Source organism: Microtus pennsylvanicus, chromosome 12, assembly GCF_037038515.1.
Source record: "Microtus pennsylvanicus isolate mMicPen1 chromosome 12, mMicPen1.hap1, whole genome shotgun sequence".
Classification (NCBI taxonomy): Eukaryota; Metazoa; Chordata; class Mammalia; order Rodentia; family Cricetidae; genus Microtus; species Microtus pennsylvanicus.
Genome location: NC_134590.1, coordinates 80,953,776 through 80,971,779, shown reverse-complemented (window position 1 = coordinate 80,971,779; position 18,004 = coordinate 80,953,776). Strand labels below are relative to the sequence as shown.

At 41.4% G+C, this 18,004-nt stretch overlaps 1 protein-coding gene across 3 annotated transcripts in view; it reads right to left on the bottom strand.

Annotated features, from left to right (window-relative positions):
- Positions 1 to 18,004, bottom strand: part of Wdpcp (WD repeat containing planar cell polarity effector) — a 312,131-nt gene that overhangs the window by 154,877 nt on the left and 139,250 nt on the right. The window lies entirely within an intron of this gene.

Sequence of the window (18,004 nt, the reverse complement as noted above, 5' to 3'; positions counted from 1 at the left end):
TCTCTTAAAAATATCTTTCTAATCATACAACTCACATATTTTCACAAGCATTCAAACCATGAAATTACAGTTTTCCTTCCCAGAAAAACAGTGGCCGGCATTGTGAGAAAGAGACGGGCAGCTAAGTGCTGCGGTGCCCTCGGTGCCTGAGGAAAGCGTCTGCAGAAATGCAATGTGATCTGTGTTTATCAGACCCCGATCTTCTAAATGCTTACGAAATGGCCATGCAGAAAGAACGGCTCTGCTGTGTACTCAGGAAATGAAGAGTGCTGCATTCAAACACCGAAAGGTTCATGTTTACATCCGAAGCTTAGACTGTTTCTGGAGGTTGGACCCCCAGCCCTGCTCACTGACTCCATAATGTCACGACTGCAGTATAAACAGCAAAGTTGGAACTTAAGCCCAATTCACTGCCCCAAATGAAAATTTTAACTAAAATCATTAAAAGAAATATAAAATAAGGCAATTAGGTAAAATGCTAAAAAATTTAAAGTCATATGTAATAGACACTATCAATAATTTCACAAGGAAAAACAAAGCTAGCAAAGCCTTTGGCCTTCCAAGGCCAGTGTCCAGCAGCTGTTGAGAGAAGGAGGCTGGATGGAACCGTTGGAATTTTACAGCACTCCTTTCCATCTGGAGCAGCGTAATTCATTCATCTCCAAATGTTGAAAACTTCTGAAAGGACTCTGCATATGTGTGTGCTTGTTATCTATGGGATTTTGAAATATCAACATTGGAAGAAATTGTTTCACCTTCAAGGCAACAGACTCAAAGCTGATGAATCATGGAATAGCATATGGCATAAGAAGAAAAAAAAACCAATTGTTAGTAAACTAATCACGAACATGCCAGCCAAGCTCAAAGACAACTATGACTTAAACAACACGGGGAATCCCCCGCCCACCTAGGCATCATGTCCCAGCTAGTGACGAGATTCTCTGTTAAGACAAATTTGGACATGTGTGAAAGATGAGCAGCATGGGGACCAGAGTCCTTAGGGGAGGGGTGACCACAGTTGCCTGCTGCTGGAATCTCTGTCCCAGACTTATAGACTGCTCTGCAGAGCCACAGAGGGCATGGGAAGAATACTCATCTTTAGGAGTCTGGGAAGGAAAAGAAGGCATAGCTGTTCCAAGAGTTACAAAATACTTCAGAATTGAATTAACCTCTACTGAATTAATCCGTCCTTACTACATATCTTGATAACAAATGATTCACTATTTCTATGGGAATTTAACAGCACGTGGTCTTTGCTCCCCGAATTTTCCCTTCACAGACGTTCAGAAAGACATGACATGAGGCCCAATTTTCCTATCTGTTTCTTTCCTTTCAAGTCTGTTCAAGACATAACTAAATTATGTCCTCTTCTATTTATTTTTCTTAATAAAAATTTATACCTATTCTGCTAAGCATGCCTTCTCGTAGACACCGATGGCTGGCGACTGATGACACTGTCTTAGCCACATTTATCTTTGTACCTCCAGTGCTAGGCACACAGCAAGCACTCAGGAAACATGTGGAGAAAACTTATACGTAACTCATCATCATAGGAGATAATCCCACTTAGAGGAAACTTAACTGAATCTTCCATTTTCACATGGTACAGGGACCACTGCCATCTGTCTGCAACCATGCACCTTGGCTGGGGGAGCTCAGCTGGCAGTGTACTTGCCTAGTAGGCAGGAAGACCTGAGGTACTGAAATTCTTTTAGTTAATTTTATTTATTTTGTGATGCATATGTATATTCACATGCTAGTTGTACGCACTGCAACAGCCTGCATGTGAAGACCAGAGAAGAACTTGTAGATCTGAGTTCTGTCCTTCCTCTATCATATGGGTCACAGAAACCAAAGACGCACTGTAGGCTTTTAGGAGAAACCTTTACTAGCTGAACCATCCTACCAGCCCAAAAGTTCTGAGTTCTTTATCAGGCATGGAATAAACTGGGCACGGAGGTGCAAGCCTGCAATCACAGCGTGTGCAAGGTAGAAACAGGAGAATCAGAAGTTCAAGGACATCCTTGGCTATATAGTTATTGAAGGCCAGTTTGGACTGCTTGATGCCCGACCCTATTTCTAAGAAACCAAAATGAACAAAACAAAATACATGCAACATAGAACTGAGTACCACCAGTGACCAGAGGCTCACTACGTCTCTGATGGCTACCTTAACTGGGACAGCTCCAATTGATTTAAACACATGGAAGGACATTCTTTTATCTATTTAACAAAACATGAATGTTGATTACATGACATGCCTGCAACTAAATTTAATAGCTCAAAAATGAATCAAATACAATCCTTAAAAGTAGTTAAACAGCCAATAGAAGTGATATGAGCAAGTGTAATAAAGTTGCGGCACCAAACCTATTATGCAGTTTGAATATATGTGGGCAACTGACTAAGGGGTGAGTCTAGGACTTGAGGTTAAAGCCACAGCTGCCTTCTTAGAGCTTCAGCCTCAGCCTCAGTTTTCTCCAGTTGCACTGCTGTGTGCGTCTAAAGAACAGCACAACGGTTAGAGCAGGGCCCTGAAAGCAATGGTGGCCAGTTGTGTGACTCTGAGTTACTTAGTATCTCTGTGTCTTCACTTCCTCATCTCAAAGAAGACATGATACTATCTTCCTCAAGGATGAGGGTTAAGCAACTTTATTACCAAAATTTGTAATAACGCCTGGCACAGTGTTTGCGATGATTACTGCTATCCAACCATTCCTATGAGTTCTCATCATACTGCTTACCATCTCTGAAGTCATTGTTTTGTCTTAATAAAAACTTAACACCCATGTTGGACTCAGAATTGGACATGAAACACTGGCCTCCAGGGGCCTGAGATTTGACTTTTATTTACTAATGCTGTGTGTGTTCATGTCCTATGACGCACATCCCATGGGGCAGGCTTGGCCTTTAGAGGACAACTCTTGGGAGCTGGTTCTCTTCCTCTGCCCTGGATTCCAAGAATCAGACTGGAGCCAACAGGCTTCTGTGGCCAGTACTTTTACCCAGTGAGCCACGGCATCATCACTCCAGGTGCATTCTAATCAGAAGAAGGACGATCTTTTGACACTTTTCCAGTCTGCAATGATTTCATAAGGGCATTTACTTTCAAGCTTCAGAACTTTGGAACTAAATTTGCCCAACTTTCTCATTTCTTTCTCTGTATTTTCTGCTATCACCATCATTACCATGAAAGAATCACCCTCTCTGAACACAAGCTGCTCTACAGTATATGAACCATGTTATGCTATAAAATTCATTTCAAAAGGCTGTTTTTGTGGAAGAAAAGAAACATGAAACTTAGGGGAATAGGTGCGATTGGCAACTGATACTGGAGAAGATTCAAAAGCCAGAGTGTTACAGAGCAGAGGGACGTGTGCAGAGATCACACAAACTGCACATGGAGATAGCAGTAATTTCTGCACTTGAGTATGCCATTAGGCCCTTTCACATACTTACTCATTCAGCCTCCACGTATATATCCAGTGTATTAAATGAGCTAGGCACTGTTCTGAGGACTCAACTACATCAGTGAACAAAGAAGCAATGCCTTGGTTTTTGCTATCATGGAGGTGGCATTTGAATGTGGATGTAGATAATAACAAATATAGTTCAAATATAATATCAATCAGTGCTAAACTGTATGGAGGAAAAGCATAGCAAGCTGGAGATTCTAGGAGGATGCTGCTTTGAGCATGAGGAATAATAAACAAAAGGACCTTGATGAGGAAATGCCATGTGAGCACAGATCCAAAGAAAAGGAAGGGACAGCCTACGTAGGACCAGGAGAAGTGGAATCTAAGGCAGAGGAACAACAGCACAAACTCTGCAGCAGACCATGCCATGGATGACTAGGGAAAACTGGCCCAGGAACCAAGGGGAGCAAGAGGCAAGGGCCCTCACAGACAATAGTGTGCAGAGGGGGTCAAGGGCCAGCTTACACTGGAACTTGATAATGAGAAGACATTACATTTTGGCAGAAACCTGTATTACATAAGGGAGGGGCAAAAACATGCAATCCATTAAGAAATCCTTCCAGCCACCCCAAGAGAAGACAAGGACTTGAACCAGAACAGCCATACTAGAGAAAATGATGTGGACAGTCTTAAGACAGACTTAACTGACAGACAACTTACTAACAGCCTGTGGGCTGCGCACTGCCAAGGATAGCTACGTATATGACCCAACCCAAGTGCTAAGCTTACTTAAAACATCCTGGGATTTCTTCATTATCTATTTTTGAAAACTCAACTGTGTGGTACTTGAACATGACTGTAGACAGCATCGTATCTCAATGTCAAAAGGTTGGATATGCCTGTAAGAGTAACCACTAGCATTTGCTGAAGGGTTGAATATGACATGTCTTGCCTAAGCAACATGGTTTACTGAGGTAAGGAACAATAGAGGCAAAATTTAGACTGTATAGCATCAGAAGCATGGTTTTCAACAAGTTAACTCACTACGGAATTACAAGTGAAGATAACCTTGCAAAAAGTAGAAATGGAGTCATCAACAATATCAAAGTCAAACACAGAAACAGATGAACGCTCTTTACAATTTAATAGAAAGAGAGAGAACGAGAGAGATCTAAAGCCTGAGCTCAGGGGTTCTAGTGGTCAGTGGGCTGGATGTGTGAGACCTGTGTCTCTCTCTGCAGGAGACAACACTGTATTTTCTACAGGAGGAGGACTGAATGATCCTTTTTCCCTTAAAAATTCAGTTACGCCTCTTAGTGAAAAGAGGTTTGGGTACCTATTAAAATCAAGGTGTGTCTGCCAGTTTTGATTATTTAAGTGTCCTGTGACTAAAGCCACCCCGATATCAGCTTTTGGGAATATGAATATACAAATTAATTAATAAACTAACTAGTACATTTTCTGAGCCTGTTGGGGAATATCAGTTTTACAACTACTAGTGACAAAGAAAATCCTGGATGTGGTGCAGGAGATAACTAAAGGTTAAAAAATAAAAAAAGTCTGAAACTTAGGGGGGGAAAATCTATCTAAAACAAAAGATTCACTCACACCTTTGCCTTTCTCACCAAACACGTGCATATTTTAGTACTCCAAGGTGGAGAGAGCCTTGGTATGACTTGGTACGACAAGAAGGAAAAAACATTCTAAGGTTCTGTTCCGTGGCAAGGTGTAAGAATGTTCAGAAAGCTCAAAAAATGAGAGAGCAGTCCAAGGAACAAAGTAGGCTTCTGAGAGCAGCTGGGGAGACAAGTCTGGCCCCGGACCTGGCCCCTGCCCCTGCCCCGGCCCCGGCCCCATTTGAACAGCTCCCTGCAGCTGGAGACACTGAGCAGTACCGAGGTCTTTCCTCTTCACACAGGACAGACACATCTTCACTACCCTGCTTTGCTGCCTTTATCATTTCCTCTCTGTTGTCTTCAATAAGCTCAGGGATTTTGTTGTTGTTTATTTTGTTTTAAGAAACTCAGAAGTGATTCTAGAGTTGTTCAGGTGGCTCTTCAAATTGGTCTCATCTAACTGTGGCAGTCTGGACTGAACACTGTATTGAAAGTAAAAAACATTGTATCTATCTGATCTAGCACTGATCAAAACATAGAAACAACAAAACAATATGTTTAATTTATTTGACAGGTCTAACCCTATGGAAGGCCTCCTGTATACATACAGAGGTAGACACATGGGGACAGGGTGGTGGATAAGGCAGCATAAATTGATTATATGTGTAGAGAATACAGAGTATCTTAGAGGAAGATGGAGGCTTTAGTTAGCATAGCTAAGTGACTAGAAGAGGTGGATTAAATCCACAACCCATAAAGACAACCAATACATGGCTGTAGACATGGTTAGAGGTCTTACTGCGTGAGCATGAAGGTCTGGGTTCAGATGCCCAGGAATCTCAGAGAGACCAGGTGTGGCAGTGCACCTGGACTCAAGTATTAACTGGTTCAAGTAACCGTGCACAAGCTACTCCATATTATCAACCCAAAGAACTTCACTGAGTTCAATATTCTTACTGGGTACGGGCACTGCCCTGAGTCCATGTGATTATTATCATATCTGAGTAAATACGAAAGGGGAAGGTAGGCAGGGTCAATATGAAAAATCAACAATTGTTGATAAGTCTTCCATGATGGTCATGCATCCAAAACATGAGACACGAGGCCTATGGAAACAACTGAGCTAAGCACCACAGCCCACGGGGGCAACCCTCAGAGTAGTCTAGGGAAAAGAGCACCACAACAAAGCCTAATACAGCCCAGCCCACTCAGGAAATCTGCAGTGACGACCAGGCTCACTGTTGATCATGTTGCCTGTGCTTTCTGAAATCTATTCCTTCATTCGGCAGAGAAACCATGCCTGATTGATCCACTCAAGTACAAAGACGAAGGTGAATTGGCTAAGATAGTGGTTCTCAACCTTCCTCATGTTATGGCGACCCCAGCCATAAAATCATTTCGCTGTTACTTCATAACTGTAATTTTGCTACTGTTATAAATTGTAATGTAAATATCTAATAATGTTAGATATCTGATATGTGACCCAAAGGGGTCATGACCCACAGGTTGAAAACTCCTGGGCTAAGATGAGGGTAAAAAGTTGAGTCATTATACAGAATTACATCAGGACAAGAAACGATAGGGAAAAGTTTTCGTCTTGATAGAGAAGTGTTAACATAAAGTTTCTCCAAAGACCTATGTGTATTGTTCAACATGGGGAACAAATTCATGTCAAAAGATGTATCTTTCTGTTTTATCTACTTAAGTTTAAGAACTATCATTTTATTTATTTTTACTATAAAACAGAAGATACTACACTTTAGTCCTATGTATTTCAAAATAAGAAAACTGACTATTCCTAGAACATATTCAGGTGGTCAAATTCACAAAAAGAATAAAATAAGGGAATTTTTAAAAAAATATTTATTTATTTATTATGTATACAATATTCTGTCTGTGTGTGTGCCTGCAGGCCAGAAGAGGGCACCAGACCCCATTACAGATGGTTGTGAGCCACCATGTGGTTGCTGGGAATTGAACTCAGGACCTTTGGAAGAGCAGGCAATGCTCTTAACCTCTGAGCCATCTCTCCAGCCCCAAAATAAGGGAATTTTTATATTGCCAGTTGTTTTAAAATCTAAAGGGATAGAAAATGAACAGTAGGACATATACTGGCATTTATCATTTACAGAAGCCTGTGTACATGTTATAAAGAACAATAAATGCTGGTATATCATGTTCAGAACAAGCATGCAACTTAAGGAGAATACAATATGGCTAACTCACTAACTCCCAACCAGATGAGGATAGCCACCAACTACAGAGCTTATAATTAGTGAAAAGCAGAGACAAGACAGGCCACTGGTAACAGTTCTACACCCTGTCTACCAAAGAGCACACTCAGTAATATCCTCAATTCCTGTTCTTCAGTTAACCTTTCTGCAACACCTCATGTTTGCTTTTCTTCACCCTAAGCCAATAGTTTTCAAGTGGGGTGATTTGGGACACCAGCCAGCAATGTCTGGTGACACTGTCTGTGGTGATCACCTGTCTTAGTTAGGGTTGCTGCTGTGATAAACACCACGACCAAAGAAACTTGGGGGAGTTTATTCAGCTTATGAGTCCAAATCACAGTCCGTCATCAGGTACTCAAGCAGGGAACGGCAGGGACCGGACCTACACGCAGGAGCCAAGGCAGAAGATATAAAGGAGTGCTGTCTTCTGGTTTGCTCCTCATGGCTGGCTCAGCCTGCTATCTTACAGAACCCAGGACCACCAGCTCAGGGATGGCACCATCCATAATGGGCTAGCCCTCCCCCATCAATCACTAATTGAGAAAATGCGCTACAGCCTGCAGCTGGATCTTATGCAGTAGTTTTCTCAACTGAGGCTTCCTCCTCTCTGATGACTCCAGCTTGTGTCAAGCTGACATGAAACAAGTCAATACATTGCCTCTTTCTCTTAGTCACAAAGCCTTACCTGCAAACAGCGCCTGGAAATGAGCGGCTGTGGAGGCCAAGGTTTTCCTATATCACCACCAAGCAGATCTGGCAGCTCCTTTAATACTAACCAACATTTTTCTCACACAAAGAAAGACGGGAAGCTGCCCTCTGTTGTGAACAAGGACCTGATCACATGGAGTTGTGGGCAGTGCACACTGCAGACATAGAGCCTGCAGGAGATCTGCTTCCTGTTTCCCTTACAAGGTTCGGTGCTACTACTGCCAGCTGTTAAGACAGAAGGAGCCCCAGGGCAAATGATGGAGTTACTGTAGCGTGTGCTAGAAAGATCCTGTTAGGACACCTCTGTTTTCACTCCAATTCCTTGCACAATAATCAGTCTTATCTATAATTTAGCCTCTTGAGCAATTCATCCATCAGGTGGGAATGCCCCAGGCACATAAGCCATGTCTATGACTCCAGATATATCTCAGACTGTAAACTGATAAACCACCGCTGCAGTTAATAATAAATCAGTTGCTTCTGAGCTTGGCTATTGTGAATGTTGTTATTACACAAAAACAAATAGAGATAACATAAGATACAGATAAGTTTAATTAATCAGAGTATTTCTGCCCACATGCAGGATACATTGTGGAAGAGGGAATGAAGTTTCCAAAGCTACAGATCTATATAAGCAGCACCATTCCATTTTACTCTGGGGAGAAACGAGCAGACTATGTGTCCATAGAGCACACTTGAGCAGGACAAGCCCCAAAGATTGTCAGGAAGAACACCAAAACTGTTGATAGTTGACGTCACAGAGATAAAACTGGGTGCTGGATGGCAAGAAATAAATTTAAGCTCTTGCTTTAGGCATCTCAAAAATGACTGTTATCCCTGGCCAGGGTGCAGAGCCTGGACCCACACCGCTGGTGATTCGGTAGGGTGCTGCAGTCACCATGAAAACAACTCAGCAGCTCCTCAGATGGCAGGTGTGACAGCAGATCATATAATCCAGGCTCGTAGAAGGCCGGGCCAGAAGCACTGCCGTGAATTATATACTAGAAGCTACCCTGGGCTACAAAGTAAGACCCTGTCTCAATCAAACAGCAAAACAAAAGTTAACCAGCTACCGTACAATACAAGATACTGCTACTGGGTGGAGAGCCGGGAGAACTGACAAGACTGCTTAAGCACAAACACAAAATGTCCTTAGCATTATTTACCATAGCCAGACAGCAGAAGCACCACACAGCAGAATGGATAAGTCGAATGTATATATTTAACCAATGGACTATTATTCAGCTATAAGACTGGAGTTCTGATAACATAGATGACCCCTGAACATTATTCTAGGAAACTAGTCTTCGTAAGGCTATACAGTACTAGCCTGGGCTTTGTGGCTGGACCCTAGCTCCACAGAATAAAAACCAAACAAACCAAGCACTCATATAAGAAGATCAGGCTTGGTGACTCAGACTTATCAGTTGGAACAAAGGTAAAACATAAAGATCAGAAATTCAAGACCTGCCTAAGCTACAGAATGAGTCCACAGCTAGCAACTCAGTGTGAGCTACCTCAAAATCAAAAAGTAAAAAGACACCAGACCTTTATCTTAGGACTTGGGAGGCAGAAACAGGCAGATCTTGGAGTTTGAGACCACTGTAGCCTACAAGCACGTTCCAGGACAGCCTTAGGTTCAATCTCTAGTAATGCAAAAATTAAACAAATTTTTAAAGTAAAAAATAAATAAAATGACTTTTAAAAGACTTTGGGTATTTTCCTATAGAATTTTCCTAAAATAAACAAGAAGCTTCTAAAATATATTCTCACAAATATGCTTCCTATGCTCTGGTTGTAAAGAAACAGCAGGAGAGTGTTTCTGAAGAATCAGAATACTGAAAATCCTCAGATCCATGTATCACTGAAAGGATCAAAGAGAACCAGAGAATGAGTTGCTCTGTGATCTATTTTAATAGATAGTAACACAATCTATTTTCCATGAGAGAACTTAGATTATTCATCTATATATAATTAATTGCCTTATTTGCTAAAAAGACCACCATTAACAAAAGTATAACCAAGCAATGGATTAGTAAGCCCCTATAACAAATAAGGAGGTACTTGACACATTGGAAACAGCGGTTTCACTATTCAACCTAGTTCTCCTGAGAGCAAGGGACTCCCAGGTGCCATCTACTTCTTGACTGTGAAGAGTCACTGTAAATGTCTTATATACAATAATATTTTATGAAAAATACAATTATAAATGTCTGGAGAGATGTCTTAGTGCAGAAAGTGGTCACTGAGCAAACACAGGGGCCAGTGTTCAGCTCTCCAGTATCCTCATAAAAGCTGGGTACCCACCTATAACCCCAGGGCTTAGGAGACACAGAAGGGGTTCCCTAGGACAAGGTGGTTGGCATTATAGCAGAATCTGAAAATTCAGGGAGAACCCCTGCCTCTGTGACTAAAGGATGTCCAAGGAAGACACCAACATCAACCTCTGGCCTCTACACAGACACTCACACATGTACAATGCATATGCATACATGCAAGTCATATAAAGAAGTATAGCTGCAACTGCTTTCATTCCATGATTATTTGGTAAGGCCGTCATCGACTAGCTTAATAGTTATCTTTAAACTATGAAAATAAGAGGCATAAATCAGAACTCTGAAAAGGTATTAAATGTATTTCCTCTATCAGTTACATGGTCATATAAAATCGCTGAGGACTGGAGTGACTGCACCATGGGTAAGAACACTGACGTCTCTGGCAGAGCGTGTGAATTTGGTTCCCAGCACCTACAAGTGGCTCACAATCGTCTACACCTCCAGTTCCAGGGGATCCGATGTGCTTTTGGCCTCTGTGGGTTCCTGCATGCACACGATACACAAAAACGCATAAGTATACATACACATAAAAATAAAAATAATTAAAAATTAAATTGCTGGGTTCCAAAACTCAACCTTAAACACATGTATTTCTGGCTAATGTAATTCAACCTGGGTATTATTAGTACAAACAAAAGTGTGTAAAGTACCATCTTGGAAAAAAACTGAAAGAAATCAAGCCAAAATGACAGTAGCAAAATCCTAGCACAGAATCCAAATATAATGGACTGGAAGTCTTCTGATGACGTAATCACAGAAGCACAACCTGAACGCTCCCTTCCACCTTTTCCAAATGTGAGAAATTTCGTGTTTATTTTACTTTTCAAAACATAGGGGAATCGACAGCACACAAACTATTCTATGTTTTATACACACTTCCTACTAACAGTAACAATTTATGAGAAAAATCAGAGTCTTGAGCCAGCTTGTTGTATAGGACTTGCCAATGCTTCTGAACCATTGTTAAATGTGAATGCCAAGAAGGGGACAGAAATTGCAAACTTCTTTGGAAAAATTTTAAGCTGAGAGGAATTAACAAAAGAATGAGATGTTTACAGAAAAAGGAAATGTCACTTGATAGCATAAAGATACATTATAAAGCACAAAATTTGTGCTGTAGTCACACTCTATAAAAAGGACTCATATTGTACTATATTCCCAAGTTTAAGTAATTAATTTATCAGTTGAGTATCACAGTTCATCAAACATTGGATTAAAGCTGTTAATTACAATATCAATTTTTTTCTATTTTTTATGAGAAGGAATAATATCCACCCCCCTCCCCTAGGAATACTAGTTAGCTACATAAAAGTCAGCCTACCTAAACACTACTCAGGCAAAATGCTACGTGTGGGAGAACACGTACACAGACAAATACTTTTGTTTTGTATATTTGCGTACATATTTGTGGAGGATGGGGATGGGGATGTGTACCTGTACATGCACTTATACATGGAGCCCAGAACCCAATGAGGGTATCCTCCTCAATTATGTCCTACCACATTTTGAAATTTTTAACATTTTTTTATTTACAAAAAGGGGAAAGAAATATAAATATATTTGTGTCATGGTACACATGTACAAATTAGGTCAGACAAAATCTTGTAGGATTCATTTTTTTTCTTCTACTATGTGGGGCTCAGGAATCAAACTGAAGTCATCACGCTTGACAGCAAGCCCCCTTATTCCCTGAGCTCGGGTCCTCCACCTTGTTTTTTGAAATAGGGTCTCACTGAACCTGGAGCCCACCAATCTGGCTGGACTGGCTGGCTGGCAAGCTCTAAGGGTGTTCCTGTCTCCACCACCTCCCCGATGCTGGGATAGGCAGCTACCATAGCACCCAGCTTTTTCACATGAGTGCTGGTAATGAAACTCAGGTTTCAGGTTTGTACAATAAGCATTCACCAAATAAACCATTTCCTCAGCTCCTATGTATTTTTTATTTTAGTATAAACTTTTCTAAGTGTATCACAAGTTTTGTCATCCTACGATTCCTCTCACACCTGCTGCTGCCACTCTATAGCACAGCGACATGGGAGTTTACTCTGGAAACCTGGCTCCAGGGCACATGTGCCTTGCTCTGTGCCATCTCTCTGGCTACTTCATGTCAGTGTCCCTTCTTCATCCCCTCCCTTTCCCCCATCTACTCAGTCTTTAAGTTCTGGTGAACCCCAAGGCTCTGAACACAGTCCCTCCCTGGTCATCAACAGTTTTTCAGCTTTCCTACTCTCTGTGCAGTGGCATTAAAGCTCAACTATCCCCCTGAACTACAACACTTGATCTATTTGACTTCCACACTTGTTTTTTTTTTTTGTTTGTTTGTTTTATTTTTGTTTTATTTTTTTTTATTTTTTTTCACACTTGTTTATCTGATGGACAATTCAAATAGAGCATGTTCAAAACCATCCTGACATTTCCCTCATTCTGCTCCTGATACTTTCCACCTCAGTAAACAGAAACGATTCTCCCAGATGCTCTGAAATTTCTTCAATGACCTCTCATTTGGCTCCATCAGAAAATGTGGATGGCTCAACACTTAGACACAGATATGGCAATTTCTCACCCCTCTACTGCTGCCGCCCAGTCAAACCACGTCAGGCTGTGCTCTGGACCATGACGATGGACTACGAGTGGAAACTGAGCTGCTTCCCACCTCACTCCCCTGCATCTGTTCCCACCATAGGAGCTACAGTGATCCATCTAAGAAATAAACCAGATCACACCACCTTCTGCCCAAAACCTTTCAAGAGTTTGCCTTCTGAAGAGACAGGGCCAAGGCCCTTTGGTGTCCAGGAAAGTGTGATATAATACTGTCTCATTTCCTCTTTCTTCAGTCCTGGCCCAGTGCACTCCCTTCATTCCTTAGTATTTTCTTGTTTTTTGTTTGGTTTTTTTTTTTGGTCATTTTTCAGAACAGGGTTTCACTATGTGGCCCTGACAGTCCTGAAACTCTGTATAGATCAAGATGGCCAAGAACCCACAGAAATGCACGGGCTTCTGCCTCCCGAGTGCTGGGATCAAAGGTGTGTGTCACTCTGCCAATGCCTTTGTTATTTTCTAAACATGCCAACTGTAATCCCATCTCATCATCTTAACCCCACAGTTGTGTGCCTAGAACCTTCTCCTTCTATGAGGCTTTCTACCCCACTTGATTTACAGCATTCTCGTGGCACATTCTGAGCCATTTCCTGGACACTGTGCCCCTACCAGCCAGACCTCCTCTCTCGCTCTTTCTCCGACAGTTCTATCTTCTGACATATGCCTTCCCTGTCATATATGAGCAGAAGACATATTGATTGACTTTGTCCTTTTGTTTCCTGCTGTCCTCAGCAGCCCATGAGTGGCTACTGCCATCATGTCTCACATTCAGACTACAAGAGCAGAAATGTTATATCCCAGTTGTGTCTGTCCCTTTAACATATTTTCTTGGAAAACACACCAAGTCAGAAGTGTTTCATATATCCAACTATAACTGTAAGAACATAGAAGCTTCTATAGCTATACTAACATTAGGATCTGTTTTAAAAAAAATAAAATAAAAAGAGTAACACTATAGGAGAAGCAACTAGCAAGAGCTTTAATGTCTTATTTCTTGACTTAGCTCTATTATTATGAACAGAATTTAGATTTTTATGTCTTTGATTATAATTATTGATTCTCTTACATAAGCTTATAGGGAGACAGTGGGTACATCCCTTTATGGCCTTGAGAAAAGGTCTCTTATGAAACCAGAAGCTTGACATTTCAGCTATGCTGCCAGGTCAGGAGTGCCATAGACGGACATCGCCCTCCTCACAACCCTGAATGCTTGTCTTTTCACATGGCTGCTGGGGATGTGCGCTCAGGTCCTCGTGCCTGCACAGCAAGCGCTCTGACCGATGGAGCCATCTCCCAGGTCCCTGCTTCATCCCTGTCATCTGCAAGGTTCCCTACTTCTCAGAGCTCACGAATTCTAGTTATGCCGTTGACTTAGGGCAGCCTATCTTTCCGTTACTTCCTTTGACAACTGCATAGCAGGGAAACCATTTTAAGAGGTTAAGAAGTCTAAAAGTGTTGTTTAAGTGACAACTGAGAATTCTACTTATAGAACAGAAGAGCATTTGGGACTTCAAGGCACCAAGCATAAGGAGTTGAAATGAGGTAGCTACCTGGAAAATGGAATTCTAGTTGTTTAAACACTGTATCGTTCCAAACTGGAGATTCTGAGAAGATGGCAAATCAGAAAAAGCCCCTATAAAATTAATATTTCGGGTAAAATAAATTCAAGATTAAAAAAATGACCAATAGAGAAATATGGAAAATAACTACAGAAAGAAGAAACAAGTCTAAGTGGGATTATTTTTTTCCATTAAGAAGCCAGGTTTGTAAAAGACACATGGGGTGAGCATGCAGCAGGATCTACCAGGGAAGTGCCCTGACTTGCTCCAAATTCCAGGCACACCGAGACAACCCAGAAGAGAGAAGTCACCCTGCTGCTGAAGTCTAAATCAGAAGTTGAACCCAAGAGCCACAACAAGCAGCAGACACACACTAGAAAGGGGTGGGAAATGTAAAACAAAAAGCTCTCATAACCACCCACACCCTGCTGGATAAGCAGAGGGTATCACTGTAGCAACTCATGGCACAGCTGCAGAGGAGGGTCAAAGATCGGAAACTCACCCTATCCCCACCCATGCCACTGCCCTGTGGAGCAAGGGATCCATCAAAAACCCCTGGAAGAACATGGCTGAACACAGAGGCTGCTGCAGCATCCTGATGGGATCTTCAGACTCCAAGGATGCCAGACTGGAGAAAGCATAGTGTTCCAGGAGAATCTAATGTTGGGAGAGTCTCAACACACCACTCAGGCTATGTAGGAAGACGGTGATGGAATTCATCACACCATCCTGACACAGACTGTTCGTGTTGAAATGAGTGTGGGCACAGGACAGGAAACTAGAAAGCATGAGAGGGTTTGTGGTTTTGTTTTTATAAGAAGCCACAGGAAGAGGGTGCATGTCTACTAGGGACTAAGCTTAGGGACTTGTACATGCAAGGCAAGCAGTCTCCCCTAAGCTGTGATCCCAGTCATAAATTTTCATAGTCTTCATTTGGAAGAATTACTTTTTCTCATTATTTTTATTTAGATTCATTTTTGCTTTTATTTATGTGAAATAGTATGTGTCTCCAACTATGTGAGTGTCTCTCATATGTATGTAGGCACCCATGGAGCCCAGAAGAAGGTAATGGATTCTCTGGAGCTGGAGTTACAGGCAGTTGTGAGTCACCTGACTTGGATTATAGGAATAAACTCAGGCCCTCAGGAAGAGCAGCAAGTGCTCTTAGCCACTGTGCTATCTCCCCAGCCCCTAACTGTTCTTTGTTTTTAAAAAAGCAGAATTCTATTATTTCAAGAATACAATCACTTCTCTTATCAAAGTGGGTATTAATTTTAATTTTGTAAATTTAGTTCTATTAATTGCATGCTGTCAATTCTTTGTTTTCTGTGTTTTAGTCTCAGACTTACAGTCTTCATACTTACAGATTTTTTTCCAGTTGTATGGCTATCTAGATCTATTTACAAGTAATAAAAAGGGTGGTTTGCATGGATAGACTTACTCAACTGAGCTTTACTATAAAAATATTACTTCACATATCTTACAAAATGTCAGTATTGATATGTTTGGCTTTGGGGAATGCAACCCACTTTTGCCCCAGACAAGGGCCAATACACAAAGTGCAGTCATAACCTCAGCAGCTAGACATGGAGGTTAAGGCAAGTGTCTCTGTTCTGGGTGCATTCGCAATCCTCTCAGTTTTAGCCCCTGCGGTGATTTGAAGGAAACTGCTCCCCATAGGTGCGTATATTTGTCCCCAATGGGAAGAACTATTTGGGAAGAAATAAGAGGTGTGGCCTTGCTGGAGGAGGTGTGTCACCATGGATGAGCTTTCAGATTCCGAAAGCCCAGGCCATTCTCAGTTAGCTTTCTCTGTCTCTCTGTCTCTCTGCCTTGTGGCTGCTGCCTCAGCACAAACGCTCTCAGCTACTGCTCCCGTGCCAGGCCTGCAGGCCTGCCGCCATGGCGCCTCCATGATGGTCGTGGATTCTACTACCCTCTGGAACCATGAGTCCCCAAAGTAAATTCTTTCTTTTATAAGTTATCTTGATTATGTTGTTTTGTCGCGGCAATAAGTAACTAAGAGAGCCCTCACTTTTCTTTATTATGTAACATCCTGACTGTTGGGCTTCCTGCCTACAGAAAATTTATCTCTCTCATTTGCTGGTTATAAAGCTCTCAGAACGGTCTCTTATTTTTTGTTTTACACTGTGATATCCTTGATGCTTTAGAAATCTACACCTCCTTGGCTATCTATAACATAAAATGTCTATCTCCTAATGACACATTCTGTTGCAGTCACTGAATTCAGCAAAGCCTCTGGCTTGCGAAGTCATGTCCCATCAGCCACTTCATTTGTACCGCCAGTGGGTACCTCTCATTATCACGGCCATCTTCTTTTCTTCATTCTCTTAGGTTGAAGCCTTTTAAAAAGTTTACTATAATTTAGTAAAAGTTTAAGAGAAAGTGAGAAAAGGACACAGTTTTAGTCAACTATGTTTAACTGGGAGACCAATGTGTGTCCCACATCTCACTATGCCTGAGGGTACATCTACATGACTATTATTCTATATTTATGCTCTACTGGGAAGGAATATGGTGCATATGGCAATTGCAGACGGAAGCCAGAAAGCTACAATGCCTTAGTATAAATGCTGGCAATCTACTCACTGCATGATCACCGCACATCTGTCTCCTCGTGGTTAAGTGGAGATAATACAAACAAGAAGCACATGCCTGCAGTCCAGCCCATGGGGAAGACAAGCACCCGGCTCCAGACCAGCAGGCACCATCCTGGTAACAGATCTAACTCACTAGTTCATTGTGGGGTCCATATGTTTAGTTTATGATGTAATAGGAATGTACAGGTATATATAGAGAATCTATTACAATAATCTTAAATAGTATTCATGAAAATATTTATAACATGTGCTATATGTAATATATAATAAATCGAATATTTATATACCTGTATACCAAAGGGAAAGCATCAAATGACAAACAAACGGCAATAACAATTCATTGGATTAGATGATTTAGGCCCCCTGTGTTTTCTGAGTTTTCCAAATAGTGTGATTTTAAAATGTCTGTTATTTTTCCTTCTTTTATTTTTTAAAAAAATTTATCTATTTGTGTACTTTATTTATATGGGTGTCTTATCTACATGTACATTTGCACATCAGAAGAGGGCATCAGATCCCATGGGGCTACAGTTAGAAATGGTTATGAGTCACCATGCAGATGCTGGGAATTGAACTCAGACCTTTGGAAGAGCAGTGTATTTAACCACAGAGCCACCCTGCTATTTTTTATAATTAAAAGATACCAAACACTACTTTGCAAGTGAGAGAATGGCAAAGTGTTAAGCTGCTATATCCTGGCTAAGTTTCACTGGCCCAAGTGCTCCTGGGTTGTTATACTCCTTCGTTTATCTTAACAGGAAGCCAGGCCAACCCTATGACAGTCTTAATATGGACGAAAAGAAACTAATAATCATGCAAATATGTAATCACACATATACCACACAGAATTTTTAAAGAAGCATTCAGCTATATATATTAAAAACTGCATCTAAGGAGAAATCTTTTGGGGAATGCC